Source organism: Triplophysa rosa, linkage group LG19 (genome assembly GCF_024868665.1).
Source record: "Triplophysa rosa linkage group LG19, Trosa_1v2, whole genome shotgun sequence".
Classification (NCBI taxonomy): Eukaryota; Metazoa; Chordata; class Actinopteri; order Cypriniformes; family Nemacheilidae; genus Triplophysa; species Triplophysa rosa.
In genome coordinates this window covers 2,785,592-2,804,036 of record NC_079908.1, presented here as the reverse complement: position 1 = coordinate 2,804,036, position 18,445 = coordinate 2,785,592, and the positions used below count along the sequence as shown (strand labels likewise).

General features: G+C 40.2%; 1 protein-coding gene across 1 annotated transcript in view; it reads right to left on the bottom strand.

Annotated features, from left to right (window-relative positions):
• Positions 1–12,818, bottom strand: part of LOC130569993 (E3 ubiquitin-protein ligase RNF14-like) — a 20,869-nt gene extending 8,051 nt beyond the window's left edge. The window contains exon 1 of the mRNA XM_057360027.1: positions 12,741–12,818. The gene's annotated coding sequence lies outside the window, so the exon portion shown is untranslated. The remainder of the gene's footprint in view (positions 1–12,740) is intronic.
• Positions 12,819–18,445: the final 5,627 nt, after the last annotated feature.

The window sequence follows — 18,445 nt, the reverse complement described above, 5'->3', positions numbered from 1 at the left end:
AAATTGATTCTAGCTATTGTATATAGGCCTCCAGGGCACCACACAGATTTTATTAAAGAATTTGGTGGGTTCTTATCAGAACTAGTACTGGCCGCAGATAGACTCCTTGTCGTTGGTGACTTTAACATCCACGTAGATAACGTTACAGATGCCTTAGGAATGGCTTTCAAAGACACTCTTAACTCCATGGGCATTAGTCAACATGTGTCAGGACCCACTCACCTTCGTAATCATACTTTAGATTTAATACTGTCTTACGGTATAAATGTGGACGACGTTAAAATCCTTCAGCAGAGTGAAGACATTTCGGATCATTATCTGGTATTATGTTTGCTTCACTGGCCTACGGCTACAAATAAAACTCATTGTTACAAATATGGTAGAACAATAACTTCAACTACCAAAGATGCGTTTCTCGATAATCTGCCCGAATTGTCTCAAATCATGAGAAATAACGTTGAAGATCTTGACATTACCACTGAAAATTTTAATTCCACCTTCTCGGTAACGCTAGACAAAGTTGCTCCACTACGTTTAAAGAAGATTAAAAATGGCAGCCCCACACCGTGGTATAATGAACACACTCAGGCTCTAAAGAAAGCGGCCCGAAAAATGGAGCGCAACTTTAAGAAAACTAAATTAGAGGTATTTCGTACAGCATGGAAGGATAGTATTCGAAAATACAGGAAAGCCCTAATAACTTCTAGATCCGCCTACTTTTCATCACTAATAGAAGAAAACCAGCACAACCCTAGGTTTTTATTTAACACGGTGGCTAAATTAACAAAAAATAAATCGTCAGTGACTTCTGATCCTGTATATCAGCATAGCAGTGATGAATTTATGAACTACTTCACATATAAAATCCAAGATATTAGAGAAAAAATTATAACAATGCAATCAGAAGTGAAACCCGCTGAACAAACTAACTACAGCGCCCTTAAGGAGAAAATGCAATTATTTTATACCGTAGATCAAGATGAGCTGTCTAAAATTATTAGATCATCTAAATCAACAACATGCATGCTAGACCCTATACCTACAAATCTACTGAAAGAGATGCTCCCAGAAATTATAGATCCTCTTCTTAGTATTATTAACTTATCTCTGACATTAGGACATGTGCATATGGTGGCTGTTTAAAAAACCCCAACAAGACCCTAGAGAACTAGGGAACTACAGGCCTATATCGAATCTACCTTTCATATCTAAAGTTCTGGAAAAAGTAGTTTCAACTCAATTATGCTCCTTCCTCCAAAGGAATAACATCAATGTAGAATTCCAGTCTGGATTTAGAGCATGTCACAGTACAGAGACTGCTTTGATCAGAGTTACATATGATCTGCTTTTGGCGTCTGACAGAGGCTGTATCTCGTTATTGGTGCTGCTAGACCTTAGTGCTGCATTCGACACCACTGACCACAGCACACTCCTACATAGACTCGAAAATTACGTCGGCATTAAAGGAATAGCTTTGAAATGGTTTAAATCTTATTTAACCGACCGTTTTCAATTTGTAGCAATAAACAATGAGGTGTCACGCAAATCGCAAGTCCAGTACGGTGTACCACAGGGCACAATCTTAGGGCCTCTGCTCTTCGCATTATACATGATGCTACCTCTAGGAGATATAATAAAGCAACACGGAGTTAGCTTTCACTGTTATGCTGATGATACTCAACTTTATATTTCCTCGAAGCCTCATGAAACACAGCAGTTCCATCGAATAATGGAATGCATAGTCGATATAAAAAACGGGATGAGTAACAACTTTTTATTACTGAACTCGGACAAAACAGAAGTGTTACTTATTGGACCGAAAACCACCATACGTAACAACCAAGAATACTGTTTAACTATTGACGGATGTTCCATAAAACCCTCGTCGTCGGCAAAGAATCTTGGTGTTCTATTCGATAGTAATCTGTCATTTGAGAGCTATGTCGCCAACACCTGTAAAATTGTGTTTTTCCATCTTAAGAATATATCTAAACCATGTCATATGCTGTCACTGTCAGATGCAGAGAAGTTAATTCATGCATTCATGACATCAAGACTAGATTACTGTAATGCACTGTTAGGTGGTTGCCCTGCAGGCTTCTTACAAAAACTCCAACTGGTCCAAAACACGGCAGCTAGAGTTCTTACACGTACAAAAAAGTATGAACATATTAGCCCGGTTCTGTCAACCTTGCACTGGTTACCTATAAAGCATCGCATTAACTTTAAAACTTGCTTATTACCTATAAAGCCCTACATGGTTTAGCTCCTCAGTACTTGAGTGAGTACTGAGGAGTACTGTTTGTACTCCTCAGTACTGAGTTTGTACTGTTGTATTACAGTCCTTCACGTGCATTACGCTCTCAGGTGTCCTGTCAGTTGGTAATACCTAGAATTTCAAAATCAAGTGCAGGTGGTAGATCCTTTTCCTATCTAGCGCCTAAACTTTGGAACAGTCTTCCCTGCATTGTCCAGGAGGCAGACACACTCTGTCAGTTTAAATCTAGACTAAAGACGCATCTTTTTAATCTTGCATACACTACACTTCCATAATATAAATCCTCTGAGGGTTAAGGCTGCATTAGTTAGATCAACCGGAACCAGGAACACAACTGATGTACTTGTTGCATCAAAGAGTGCAGAACAGTACTCTACTCTCAGATGTCTTGTCTCATTGTTCCACGGTTACCACAGCGAGCAGGATGAAGTTCATGGCCAGACCTGATGGTAGAGCGGAGAATGGAAAGCAGCGACCTGACAAGAGCTGAGATGATAGAGCTGGATAAAGAAACGCGGCGACTTGACACGTCATCACTACAAAATTTCAAATGCTATTAGATTAATTATTAATAGATTAATGATAATCTTAAATCTATAATTTACCTTATTAGTAAGTTTATTTATTTTTATTTAGCCTTGATGTGCAAGCACTGTCGAGCTTGTGCAGAGGCAGCAGCTTTTGCCAGAGGGGAACAGGAATCCCCTGGTTGGGCCTGGGTTCTCCGGAGGGTTTTTTTTCTCCATTGGAGTTTTGGGTTCCTCGCCACTGTTTGCATACTGTTTTGTACTATTTGTCTGGCCGGGGGGCTGCTTTGGAATTAGAATTTTAAAGTTTTACTTAATATTGCATATAGGAATTTATAGTATGTTATATTTGACCTGTGCTTCTCTCTCTTTTATCTTAAATGTGTACTTTCACTGTGCGTGTGTGCCTGTGTGTGCGTGTCTGTGTGTGTGCTTGTGTGTGTATGTGTGTGTGTGTGGGGGGGGGGGGTTGGGGGGGAAGGGTAAACCCTACGGTATGGGGACAAAATGTCCCCACAAAGATGGCAACATCCAAAATCCTTGTCCTTGTGGGGACATTTTTTTGTCCCCATGAGGAAACAAGCTTATAAATCATACAGAATTAACTTTTTTGAAAATCTAAAAGAGCAGACAGTTGTGTGTGACTTTTAGGGTTAGGGGGTGGGTTTGGGGTAGGGAATATGATATACAATTTGTACAGTATAAAAGCAATTGCGTCTATGGAATGTCCCCATAAAACATGGAAACTCAACATGCGTGCTTTCGTGCGTTCGTGCGTGCGTGCGTGCGTGTCTATGTCTATGTCTATGTCTATGTGTGTTAGTACGTGTGCATATTGTGTGTGTGGAGTGTTTTGTATGTGGGTATGTCGGTCTTCTGTGTTTCACCTTTTTCTTGTTTTTACAGGTATAACTTTACTTGTTTTGCTTAGTCAATATGTCTCATGTACAACTGCTTTGTAACAATGAAAATTGTAAAAAGCGCTATATAAATAAAGTTGAGCTAATCCATTTTGACATGAATTATAAACATGTGGTGGGTAAATTTATCAAAATAATGAATGTACTATTTAATTTAAGAATTTACTATGCATTAACAAATTCATTTAAAATATCTGGAATTGATTATGGTTTCACACCTGCACAGTACATTTCTTACGTATACGCTTGACCATTCTGTTTGTTTTACTCTGCTCATTTTTGTTCAATACATATACTGTCATTAAAATATGTCACAATATATAAGAAACAGAATCAAAATTATTTTAAAAATAAAGATTTTGAAAGCAATGTAGATCTCATAATAATTTAATATAGATCTACAGTAGTAACAATAAATTAAATTTTGTGATATTATATTATGATCAGTGGTGGAAAGAGTACTGGAAATTTGTACTTAAGTACAAGTACTGTTACATACTACTCAGAGTACTAGTTACTCGTTACTTTTTAGGCGGTGTTATTTAATGAATTAAGAATCATTATTAATAATCAGATTTGGAGATTTATATAGAAAATAGCTACTTTTAACAAAACACATCTTTACCTTACTGATAAAGCATATAACTGGATACAACTCAGACAAAATAACCATTCAATGTGTTGTTCTGTCTGTCTGTCTGTCTGTCTATCATGAGCTCAGTTTTCAGGTAAAAACCATTCATGCACTTCCAACACTGTTCAATCATGTGTACTAGGCCCCACAATGCAGAAATTAATAAATAAGAGCCCCAAATAATGCATGCAAAAAATGCAAAACATTTGTAACCTAAATTGCATTGGATTAGCATTAACAGTCATATCTGTAGAGGATCTGGCTGATCAATTACTCAACCTATGTGACATTATTTCTTAACAATAAAGACTTTTACCTGGAGTTGTGGTCCATGGTTTTTTATAAAATGAAATAAAGTCGACAGATTCATGTCTTTAACAGTTCAAAATACAGATAGAGGCAACATAAAAGTAATCCCTGCGGCTTCTTTCGATGTATTAATGACGTCTTACTTAAGCGAATCGATCGAATTGTGCAAGAAACTGAACGTTATTTACAACATTATAACTGGTAATGCACAAGTTTGCGAAACTGCTTTGCATGCGTTCCAATCGCATATATTCCCTACTCACTTATAAGGGCAGATCACTTGATGTAGAGACTTTGGAGAGAGATGGACAATTGTATCTCATGATATAGCCATTTGGATAAAACTTGGCGAACAGTGTGATACAGGAATTCAATATTTCTCCATATCTCGGACGAGCCTTCATATTGCATCCCTTTCTATTGTATAGACCAGTGGTCACCAACCCTGCTCCTGGAGATCGACCGTCCTGAAGATTTCAGCTTTAACCCCAATCAAACACACCTGAATTATCTAATCAAGGTGTTCAGGTTTGCTGATGTGATCAGCAAACCTGCAATTATGAATTCTTTAGTTTAATAGATAAAATAATTGTAAATTCATATTTAAATTAACCAATGAATCATTTAAATTCATTTAAATAAATTAAATGTGAAAATTGGATGTAAGTGCAAATAAAGTCTAGAAGAAGAAAGAGGAGAGCCTGGAAGCATGACCTAGTGGCCTGAACCCCAAAGCTCAACTAAAAAGGAAGAGAATGAAGTAAGGGCAGAACTCAAGAGCAGAGCTCAACGAGCTCACAGAGAGAGCACCTTCCATTAAGAAGAAGAAAAGACAAAGCATATCTTATCCCTTTTAAAAGATTCAATTTAAATCGAATATGGCCCAAAACACACAATATTTTGTAACTGTTTTGCTGTGGAGTCCTTCAGGTCACTGGGTTCCACCATCTCGCTTGAACAGATTTTGCCAAGTAAGAGATGTTGTTATGGCAATATTGTTTTTGTAGAAAAAGTCTACACCCACTCCAAACTCTAACCATAACCATAGCCCTTAAATCAGAGGGAAATGATAGATGAATAATAAGGGTGCAGAGGCACAAAGCCTTGGTTAGCTTAATCTAAACATGAAGTGTAACTAATCCCTCAAATCTGACTGGTTGATTGAAATGTTGCCCAGGGTCAACATCTCTCACTTGGCGAAATCAGGAAAGCCTCACCATCTCACAGGACCTGAAGTTAGAGACTTGCAAGGGGTTGTTCTGTGCACTTCAGTAGCGGTTTGTCTCAGCTGCTCCCCTGCCCATCCTTGTAGTCCTTGAAAATAGCAGGAAAAGCCATCACAGAGTTCATAACCAGGCCACAATCCTTTTGAACTGTTGCCCTCTAGCCAGTGCTTCAAATGGAGTACAAGAACATTTAGGCTCAAAAGGACATATATTTTTTTCCACAGATAATGTAATAGCCTATTCCTATCTCTTGTAGCCTATCTGTCAGCACATCTCACTCCTTGCACAGATGTGGGCAATTCCAGCGTTATGGATGTGAAATTAAAATGCTCAGAGAATGTATTTGTTACCATTTTACTGAACCCTATTTTGGTAAACACTTGTTAATAGATTTTAAACATCAGAAAAATATCTGATGAAAAAAAAAGTTTTTATTTAAAAAAAAAAGAAAAAAAATTGGGTTGGATTTCTGTGAATTAAAATGCACAAACCTGAAGCAATTATAGCCAGCAAATGGAGCAGGGCGAGCTGTCAAAACAAAAAGCCATGTGCTCGACACAACAACATACGCACACTGACAAAAAGATAACAAAGCCTGGAGATCAGACTGGGAACACGACACTTTCTGATTTTGACATAGGCCTACAAATGAATTTGACTCTTTGTATTTTGGCAGAGACAAGAAAATATATATACACATGTAAAACCCTGTGTTGGGTGTGCACCGTTTAACCATCACTCAACGTGCCTTTTTTCTTTCTTTTTTTGTGCGGGTAATAGGGATGGGCGATATTATATCGTTTGCGATATACCGGTAGAAATTCCCCACACGATAGGAATTAGTCTTCCCGCGATATGAACGATAAATTCTAGTTGATGACGTATTTCTTTGTGAGACCCATTCACAGCTCATATGTGAAGCGAAAACGGGTATAGCGGAGGGCAGACGTGAAGCTGATAAAGAGCACTAAAAGACGAGCTCTAAATCTTGTTTAGGTTGGCACTGTAGATGCATCCGAGTTAATGTTCAGTTTCACTTTCGTTTTATTTAATTCGTTTGTTAAGTATTCGTTGATAGTCATAATACGTTACACCACAACATTTAGTTTGGCTAAAATTATTTATTTAAACATTCGTTAGATGTTATGAGCGCGTGCGCAAATTGTTTAATACGATTTCTTGCCTATATACAGGATGAACGTGCGCAGCTCGCGCCCACATGTGCTTTCATAGCGACACAGCGCGCACAGCACTGCTGCCTGTTTACATACAGTAAATATGCGAATTTGTATTACGTTATTTTAAGCGCATATAAGTGCATATAAAAGCATGGATTATTTAATTAGATTTCTTTTATCCGCATTTTTCTCTTCTCTTTCTGTAGCGCGAGTCATAGACAGATTCAGTGTATGTTGCTGTGAGAAGAGAAGGTTCACACAGTTCAAGAGAGAGTGATTGACAGCGTGATGCGATCGATCGTTTCCACCCAACAATAGAACATATACAGTTTTAGGTATGACAAGATGTGTTTATTGAGAAAGTTCATTTAACTTTTCTTTACTACAACCTTTTGAAGTCGAATCTCACTATTATATTTTATATTTACAAAAATACTGTAGGTATATTTTAGGAGTTATATAAGTATATATATATATATTATATAAGTTTTATTTTATGATAATATTTGTTTTTCTGAGGGTCTAGACTACATGCAGCTACTATCACTTGACGCAAAAAACAGCGGTGGATGGCGTTAGGGACATATCGTCATTTTTATCGTTATCGCAACAAATACCAGGAATTATCGTGATAGAGTTTTAGGGCCATATCGCCCATCCCTAGCAGGTAATATGTGGGGATTATATTTTCATATTAACACATCAGAAATCATCGTACGGAATGGTCTGCTCTACTGCGTCGCCCAGAGGAGGGGGGAGGAAAAGCACCTGTTAGTGGTCCCAAAGACCAAGGTAAACCACATCCTGGAGTTGGCCCACGCCCGCCCTTTGGCCAGACACCTGGTTCCCGCCAACACCGCGCAAAGAATACGCGACCGTTTCCACTGGCCGGGACTGGACGGAGATGTAAATCGGTTCTGCCAGAGCTGCCCCACCTGTCAGTTGACATCGCCGAACCGACCTCCCCCCAGCCCTCTCATTCCTCTGCCCATCATCGAAGTACCCTTCGAAAGGATTGGGATGGATCTGGTGGGTCCGCTGCCAAAGTCAGCCCGGGGGCACGAACACATCCTCTTCGTCGTGGACTACGCCACCCGGTATCCCGAGGCAATACCCCTGCGGAAAGCCACCGCCAAAACCATCGCCAAAGAGCTCTTCCTCCTCTTCAGCCGGGTGGGGATCCCCTCCGAGGTCCTGACGGACCAGGCCCAATGCCGCCTGTACGACCGGCCCGCCCAGCCCCGAGAGTTCGCACCTGGAGACCGAGTACTGGTGCTCACCCCATCAGCAGCCTCCAAGTTTCTGGCTGGGACGACGGAAGGGGGAGCAGCTGTACCACCTCAATCTCCTGAAGAGGTGGGTGGCCCCCCCAGTGCAGATGGCTGCCTTCGCGGAAAAAAAGAGTTCCCCGTGGTACAGATGGGAGAACAGCTGTCCCCCCTTCAGAAAGCCAACCTCTCCGCCCTGGTCCGTCAGTTTGAGGATGTGTTCTGTGAAAAGCCCGGGCATACGAAAGTCATCCAACATGAGATCCGCACGCCCCCCGGAGTCGTGGTACGGCAGTGACCCTACCGGGTCCCGGAGGCTCGTCGGCTAGCTATAGAGGAAGAGATTAACCGCATGACGGAACTCAAAGTCATCGAGCCCTCCCGCAGCCCCTGGTCCAGCCCCATCGTCATGGTCCCCAAATCCGACGGCACTCTCCGCTTCTGTAATGACTTCCGGAGACTGAACGAAGCGTCGGTGTTTGACGGATACCCCATGCCACGGGTGGACGAACTACTAGACCGCCTCGGGAAGGCCCGGTTTATATCCACCCTGGACCTCACCACAGGGGAATGGCAGGTCCCGTTATCTCCAGAGGCCCGCAAGAAGACGCCGTTCAGTACCCCCTCGGGCCACTGGCAATACCGGGTGTTGCCGTTCGGGCTACATTGAGCACCAGCGACTTTCCCAAGGATGATGGACATCCTCCTCCGGCCCCATCATGACTACGCCGTGGCCTATATCGACGATGTGGTCATCCACTCCGAGAGCTGGCAGGACCACCTCGAACGGTTGCGGAGAGTGCTGCTCGAACCCCAACGAGCGGGGCTGACCGCGAACCCAAAGAAGTGCCATCTGGGGCTAGCGGAGGCACATTACCTGGGGTTCCGAGTTGGCCGGGGTCTAATCCAACCCCAAATGAAGAAGGTCGAGGCCGTCCGGAACACTCCGAGACCTACCAACAAGACCCAGGTATGTGACTTTCTGGGGCTAGCGGGATATTATAGGCGTTTCATCCCTAACTTCTCTTCCCTAGCCAGCCCCCTTACCGACCTGACCAAAAAGGGGCAGCCAGAGAAGACGAGATGGAGTCCCGAGGCGGAGAAGGCCTTCCAGACACTGAAGGAGCACCTATCGTCCTTTCCCATTCTGCACGCCCCGGATTTCGGCTGCCCCTTCATCCTCCAGACCAACGCTTCCAACACCGGCCTGGGGGCGGTCCTTTCCCAAACCAAAGACGGAGAGGAACATCCAGTGGTATTCATTAGTCGGAAGCTAACCCCAGCCGAGACCCACTATGCCACCGTGGAGAAGGAGGCCCTGGCCATTAAGTGGGCAGTCCTGGAGCTGAGGTATTACCCTCCTAGGACAGAGCTTCTCCCTGGTCACCGACCATGCCCCCCTACAGTGGATGGCCAGGGCCAATGAAACCAACGCCCGGGTGACCAGGTGGTTCCTAGCGCTCCAGGACTTCCACTTCCAGGTGGTACATCGGGCCGGGGCCTTCCATGGCAATGCGGATGGTCTGTCGAGGATGTGGTCAGGGTGGACCACTCGGTCAGGGACCTCTCCCCCTCCCCCCAACAGACATTCAGGAGCCCAAGTAGAAGGACTCCCTGTACCAGGCCGATGCTTAGGGTGGAGTGTGGCGAGTCAGCCCATTCCCAATCAGCGTCGCCATGGATACGGAGGCAATCAGCGCAGACCCTCTTGCTTTCTCTCTCTTATTTCAAGAGTCAAGCGCCTGACGACCGGCAGGATTACCGAGCACAGAAGGACGCCCCTACCACTCACACCGAGCACTCAGAAGCCCTCGCAGGGACCGGATTCCCCCCGGGCACTGTGTTTAAAGATTTTGTGGCTTCACCAGCACAATTATCTGTGTAAATAAACCACCCTCCGGGGCCTGATTTTACTAAAAGTCTTGTGTCTTGCTCACCACACCTGGTGGTTCCAAACTTCTTCCATTTACGGATGATGGTCCATTCACTCTGCTCAATGGGAACTTCAATGCTGCAGAAATTTTTCTGTACCCTTCCCCAGATCTGTGCCTCGATACAATCCTGTCTCAGAGGTCTACAGACAATTCCTTGGACTTCATGGCTTGGTTTGTGCTCTGACATGCACTGTTAACTGTGGGACCTTATATACGTAGACAGGTGTGTGCCTTTCCAAATCATGTCCAATCAACTGAATTTACCACAGGTGGACTCTAATCAAGTTGTAGAAACATCTCAAGGAAGATGAGTGGAAACAGGATGCACCTGAGCTCAATTTTGAGTGTCATGGCAAAGGCTGTGAATACTTATGTACATGTGCTTTCGTTTTTTTTAATAAATTTGCAAAGATTTCAAACAAACTTCTTTCATGTTGTCATTATGGGGTATTGTTTGTAGAATTTTGAGGAAAATAATGAACTTAATCCATTTTGGAATAAGGCTGTAACATAACAAAATGTGGAAAAAGTGAAGCGCTGCGAATACTTTCCGGATGCACTGTAAATTCAATATGATCAATTTATAATCAAATAAAAGTTGCCCCACAAATAACGCGGACTCCTTGCATGTTGCTCTGCAGAAAAAACTTGTGTTATAGCCGCAACAATGCTGATCCACAGAATTATAAAATAGCGGTGTGTTCTGCAATACACAGAGAAGCGGAAAAAAAGAAGAAAAAAAGTATGACACTTAAAACGACCTGCTTTTACAACAGAATGCATAACATCTACACAGATTTCTTTCACATCCAGAGACAACCTCTACCTCCACTAGAATAGTCTTTGTGCCATTAACCAGGGTCAGTCATTTCATTGAAAAAGTTCAGGATAAGTAAATGTTTAACTGTCCATCCCACAGTAAAATGAAAATGTATGACGCTGGAAAATCCCTTAAAATAATCAAACAATCTACAGTATATTAACAATAAAAAAGTTTGTATGTGCAACAATAACATGCATAATAGTGCTAATGTAATGTCTTAACATAATATTGCTGTGACAATAAGGGTTGTTTCTTAATTTTAGTCCACCGGAAGTCCTCTGGCGACGAGTGGTAGTAGCACAAGACCACTCTCTTTAATTACACATATGTTTTCAGTGGTGTGTGCCACTAAATCCGTAAACAACCATACAGACACATAGGTAGACATTTCTGTGCAATGTAGAAGTATACAGTTAATTAAATAAAGTGTGTGTGTGTGTGTTCATGTTTGTATATCCCGGTGGGGACCTAAACCTGAATGCACACCAACACATGGGGACTCGTGTCACCGTGGGGACCAAAATTGAGGTCCCCATGGGCAAAAAAGCTTATAAATTGTACAGAACAATATTTTTTATAAATCTAAAAATGCAAAAAGTATTGAAACTATGGACTGTCCCCACGGAGATAGTAAACCAGACATGTGCGTGTGTGTGTGCGTGTGTATGTGTGTGCGTGTGTACGTGTGTGCGTGTGTATGTGCGTGTGTGTGTGCGCGTGTGTGTGCGTGTGCGTGCGTGCGTGCGTGCGTGCGTGCGTGTGTGTGTGTGTGTGTGCGTGTGCGTGTGTGTGTGTGTTCATGTTTGTATATCCCGGTGGGGACCTAAACCTGAATACACACCAACACATGGGGACTCGTGTCACCGTGGGGACCAAAATTGAGGTCCCCAGGGGCAAAAAAGCTAATAAATTGTACAGAACAATATTTTTACAAATCTAAAAATGCAAAAAGTGTTCTATGATCTTTAGGTTTAGGGATAGGGTTAGGGGATAGAATATACAGTTTGTACAGTATAAAAACATTACGCCTATGGACTGTCCCCACGGGGATAGTCAACCAAAGCCTGTGCGTGTGTGTGTGTGTGTGTGTGTGTGTGTGCGTGCGTGCGTGCGTGCGTGCGTGCGTGCGTGCGTGCGTGCGTGCGTGCGTGTGTGTGTGCGTGTGTGTGCAAAGCTGACAGCAAGGGAGATTTAACCATAGCCCCCATTTAAATTCACAGTGAGAGCAGATCGTTTTGCACTTCTGATACAATTTTGCACCGTTGTTTGCAGTGCAGCTAAACTTCCGGTGGACTAAAATGCGCGTTGTTAAGAAAAATACTTGTTGTTTCGTTTTGGTTTTGTTGTATATTAATTTGATGCACTTAAAGAAATATTGAGGAAAACAAACCAAAAATTTGTCTCGTATACGGTGGAATATGTAAAAATGAACGGTTTATTCGTCTTTCTGTTTTGAAAACAAAAACGAATAAATGAATTATCCTAAGGTACACGGACCTCGATGACATCATAGCTGGTTACGTCATGTAGAAATCGGCTATTACGGCTGTATTCCTTCAGTTCTGGACTGATGTTTCGTTGTTTCTTTTTGTTATTCATACGACTAATCATCCAGGTAGACGTTAACATTGTAAAGCGCTTACCTTGCTTTTCTCCTGTGTGTGTTACAATACAGATATCAACCAGGAAGACGTGCCCAACTACGTATCAGTGGGAGGAGCTTCAGTCTGCGGTTTGAAAGTCAAATGATACAAGAAAGAACTGTGCTACAGGGTTGTCACGGTACCATAAACATGTCTTACGATACTATACCAGCTGAAGTATCTCGATACCAAGTATTATCACGATGCTGTGCCATATAATTCAAATCTATACAAAAAACACAGACTTAGATTAAACATTTTGTATTTACTATAGTAAACTGTATTATACTTTGCACTAGAGTATGTTGTTGTATTAACTGTAGTAATTGGATAAATTGTAGCAAATACATTTACATTTAGTCATTTGTAAATACTATAAATACTGTAGTATACTTAAATATTTACTATGATAAGACTCAAAAACACTAGTATCTATGAGTTTTAGTAGTTTACTGTAGTAAATACTAAAGTACACTAGATCATTTTTCACGTAGGAACTAATTCAAATGTTGGACAAATTTAATTGATACAGCAGTCTTTATAAATGGAAATATTAGGCTTACTTTAAATGCAGAACTAAAACGGCCAGTAGGTGGCGTCAATTTTCCACTGAGTTAGTGAATCATTTAACCAACTCGTTCAAAACGCCAATTTGAATCATTAACTCGTCCGAGACATTCAAAGCACACATTCATTTAGGAGATAAACACCGCAAAAAGGCAGATGTAAGTGTTAAAATAAATATTAATGCGCATATGCAACATTAACTACGGTACTACGATACTACCGTTTCAATAGAGAGGCATCGCGGATATTTTTAAGCTTTAGCATCGCGATGCTACCGTAGCACCGGTACACCGTGCAACCCTACTGTCCTACCTGGGGAATGTTAATGCTCAAACCGGTGCGCAACGTTTTGCTACGGTTTCCAGGTTGAACTACACGTTTCCTGAAAACTGTGTGCAACAGGGTTTTGAGATACGTTATGTCAGCCCAATCAGCAGCAACATGTATACAGGTGCTGGTCATATAATTAGAATATCATCAAAACGTTGATTTATTTCACTAATTCCATTCAAAAAGTGAAACTTGTATATTATATTCATTCATTACACACAGACTGATATATTGAAGCAAACTTGCCTGACCTTTACCCCATAGAAAATCTATGGGGTATTGTGAAGAGGAAGATGCGATATGCCAGACCCAACAATGCAGAAGAGCTGAAGGCCACTATCAGAGCAACCTGGGCTCTCATAACACCTGAGCAGTGCCACAGACTGATCGACTCCATGCCACGCCGCATTGCTGCAGTAATTCAGGCAAAAGGAGCCCCAACTAAGTATTGAGTGCTGTACATGCTCATACTTTTCATGTTCATACTTTTCAGTTGGCCAAGATTTCTAAAAATCCTTTCTTTGTATCGGTCTTAAGTAATATTCTAATTTTCTGAGATACTGAATTTGGGATTTTCATTTGTTGTCAGTTATAATCATCAAATTAAAAGAAATAAACATTTGAAATATATCAGTCTGTGTGTAATGAATGAATATAATACACAAGTTTCACTTTTTGAATGGAATTAGTGAAATAAATCAACTTTTTGATGATATTCTAATTATATGACCAGCACCTGTATAACCCACGCGGTATTAAAGAGACAGCTCGCACAATGGGTCCAAGTAAAGTCGTTTAAATGTGTCCGCTGCAGCTCGGTATACGCAAAAGAACACAAAGAATGGCCTTCTCAGCTGCCATAGTTCAACTCTTGCGTCATCACAACAAGGTGTTCAACCGCACCACCGTTTCCGTTTAAAAAACGTTTTGTTGAACGCAGCCCTGGTTCTTCATTATTCACAAGTTTTGTGATGTTGGAGCAAAAACAGACAGGGTCACGGTATGGCATCCCATTCCCTGGAGAGGTTTTAATTTTCGAAGTAAGTGCAAAACATACAAACTGTGCAAAGAACAGGTTTGGGGAGCGCAATGACTCGCACTATAAACTTTGAACTCCACATTTATACTACACCCTCCATAACCAATCTGTTCCTCTTTCTTGTCACATTAATATAATGGCTTTGAATTCCCTATATATATGGGATATATGAGATTAATTTCATGAAATATTCAGTGTGAAAAGTAGCCTAAGTAGGCTATAATCAATTTGATTATAAATGATATCAGCTTTATCATTTTATCATATAATTGACAGCCAAAAAAATTAAAAGTATAACAAACATGAAATACACATGCATCTATTTTGATATTGCCTCTAAAAATTTAAACAAATACTCTATTCAATTCAATTTTAATTATATAGCGCTTTTCACAATGTGCATTGTTCCAAAGCAGCTTTACAGGAGAAAATATGAAAAACAGAAAAGGAAAAACATAGCACAGTGCATGGTGTTTGTAGAACAAGAAAGATCTTTACCGAACATTTAAGATAATGTAATATCAGCAGTCTCCCGGTGGGCAAGCCAACGCGGCCCTGTGGCGAGGAACCTAAACTCCGATGATAAAATGGAGAAAATACCTCGGGGAAGAAACCAGTCTCCGCCGGGAGGGCCAGGTCCCCTCTGACTTTCACAGCTGCACTCAGTGACTTTGATTGAAAGTCACTGAGTAAATGTTTATGAATAACAGGGAGAGCTTATTAGTTGTTATTTAGGAAATTTCATTTGTTGAAACTGTTTAGGTCTAATTTTGTGACCGATATCAGACAACAGAGCAATTTGTTATAAGCAGGGAAAATGTAACTGAGTGCAGCTATAACTTCAAACTGCTGTCTTGTGATGTAAGTTTAGCATTGAATACTAAGTATTGTAAATACTGTTTTATTTTAGCAATAATGTGACAAGTTGTCCGTCTTTGCTCTTGGGTGGTGGTGGAATTGCCTGAGCTGGAGCTGGGATGGTCAATTAGGCATGGTTAGGTCAGTTCTCGCAGGATGATGCACAGGATGTTCAACTGGAGCTGGCGTTAGGGATGGGCGTAATTTCTCCCTACCTCGGGATGGGCAGAAAGAGACTAATTAGCGTAGCTGCTATAATTTTTTATTTATTTTGCATATAATGCATTATGTGAATGCTTGGTTGAAAAGATGCCCAGCTAACAATTTTTGGTTCCCCGAACGTTAGTTTTTTTGGTTACCAGAGCGTTCCCGTTTGTTTTTGGTTCCCAGATCGTTATATTCTAAGGTTCATTTTTGGTTCTCCAGGAAAGTTTTCTTTACCTTAATAGAACGTTAGTTTCTGGTTCCCATAGCGTTCTGGAAACCAAAAACTAACGTTAGGGGAACGTTACCCTAACGTTATAGAAACCATGAAACTAACGTTTTATTTCCGTAAAGATAACCAAAAGCAAACCTTAAAAAAACTTTCTGGGAACCAGAAACTAACGTTAGGGGAACGTTCCCAGAACGTTAGCCTAAAATGTTTTTCTCGGGTCCGTTTGGCCTCATTACACGTCAGTAATTAATACATCCATGCTGTGTTTTTATCCATCTTGTCTCATCTAATTAAAATAAGTAAAATACATCATCCCACACAATATGGAGGATGAGATCAATGCATTAGATTATTCTTTTAGCCTAATAATTCCTTTTTCATTACTGAAGTAGCCTAATTTTCGATTTAAATATAATTTCAAATAAAACCACACTGTGTGTAGGCCTACATCAGACATTATAGATATTGAAATAAAATAACCAATGACTTCAACACAATATTTAAAGCAGATTTTTATTGACAGAAGAATAAACATTTAATTATCTTCAGGCTAACAATATTCTTGTCTCACCACATAAGTTTAGCGCGGCTCCGTCTTTAAATATAACAATCAAAGGCCAGTTTCAGTCCTTACATCATGGTCTGTTGATTTAGATGTGTCAAATCAATCGAAAATCACGAAAATATAAGTTTACTCTCAAATCTGTACGTTTTTTTTTAAATAAATAAACCGCTAAACTAATGTGTTAGTGGGTGAGGTAAAACGAAATGACCGTTAATTTTTAAATGAGTGCGCGGTAGAGCAGAGTATGCGTGTGCTCGAGCGCACACACATACAGTAACAGACAACCACACTAAAGAAATACACATAAATATATATGATTGTATTTTCATTTAGCTTAACTAGTTTATTATTTTCAGCCATTAAAGGACACATTTATTAATTTCATTTGGTCAGTATAACATGTGTAAATGTGATCTTATAATTTCTGTATTGCACATGTCATTGACGTTTACCCGTTTTGACCAAAAAAACAAAAAACAACCATCAGGGAACGTTATTTTCTGGTTGCAAAATAACCAAAAAAGAACCATCAGGTAACGTTATTTTCTGGTTGCAAAAAAATAACTAATAAATAACCATCAGGGAACGTTACTTTCTGGTTATTAAAAAAAAAAACACAGCCTGCAACGTTCTGGGAACGTTATTTTCTGGTTGCAAAAAATAAAACCTGAAAAGAACGTTCTTAGAACGTTATTTTTTGTTCCCAAAAATAACCAAAAGGGAACCAAAAACTAACGTTAGGGTAAGGTTCTGTGTTTGCTGGGTGTGTCTTTATTTAAATTCTATATTAACTCTATTTTGGGCTGAAAAGTTAGTTGATAGTTAGTTAGTAGTTGTTAGTTTTATTAGATTTTTAAATAACTTTTATGTTCTGTTGAATAAATGTAATGTTTTATAGAGCTTAATAATTGACATTTTCATCTCTTTAGAACTTTTATATGTTGTTTGTAAAGTGTTTGGTTAAACTACTTAAAGTGCCAGTAGACATGTGTACATGATCATAATGGCACCACCTCCGCCTTATTTATAGCCTGGAAAACCCCTGTAAATACGCCATTAACAACTCAATAAATGAGTAAAGTTTTTTTGTATAGAACATGATTTCGTTGCATTGTGTACATGGCCTTAAAGGATTAGAAAATGGAAATGTGCTTATTTTGGCCAATATGTCCCAAACAACTATCATTTAATATCTATTTAATATCTATTTTTATCAATCTATTATTGGTGGATTAATTGAAATAAAATAATGAATGAAATAATTTACTAATTATAAACAAATGAATACAAATCAGGAATTGATTGTGGTTTTACATCTGCACATTACATGTACAATTCTTACTATGCAATTCTAAGCATTCCCTGGTTTTTACCTGTGCATGTTTGACCATTCTGTTTGCTTTATCCATTCATCTCTACTCAGTGCTCATGGATCCAATTTGTGCCTTAATTACTCTGGATTATATGGTGGTTTTTCTAAGACATATTATTGACTTTTCTTATATTCTAAATATATTACTGAGTTTTCTTATATAAAAGAATACATTTAAAGAGTTATAGAGTTCATGCACTTCTCTGATCTTAACAAGGGCTTTGGGCATGAGTTTGAACACTTGAACACCTCTGTACACACCAAATATCTTATCACACTAAGACAGGAACTGCACGTACACCACACACACATTTGTAGAGAAGTTTAATTAAGAACTCTGGGTTGTTTATCATTATCAATGAGCTCATTTTTAATAAAAGCACACACTTTTTGTAGAGAAGTTTAACTTATCGCATACAGCCAAGGACACTGGGTGCTCATTATCGCTAAACCATGAGTTTACTTTTAATAAAACCAATGTTAAATCATGTATCGTCCAAAAGCCCCCTGGAAAGGTGTCAAGATAAAGAGCACATGA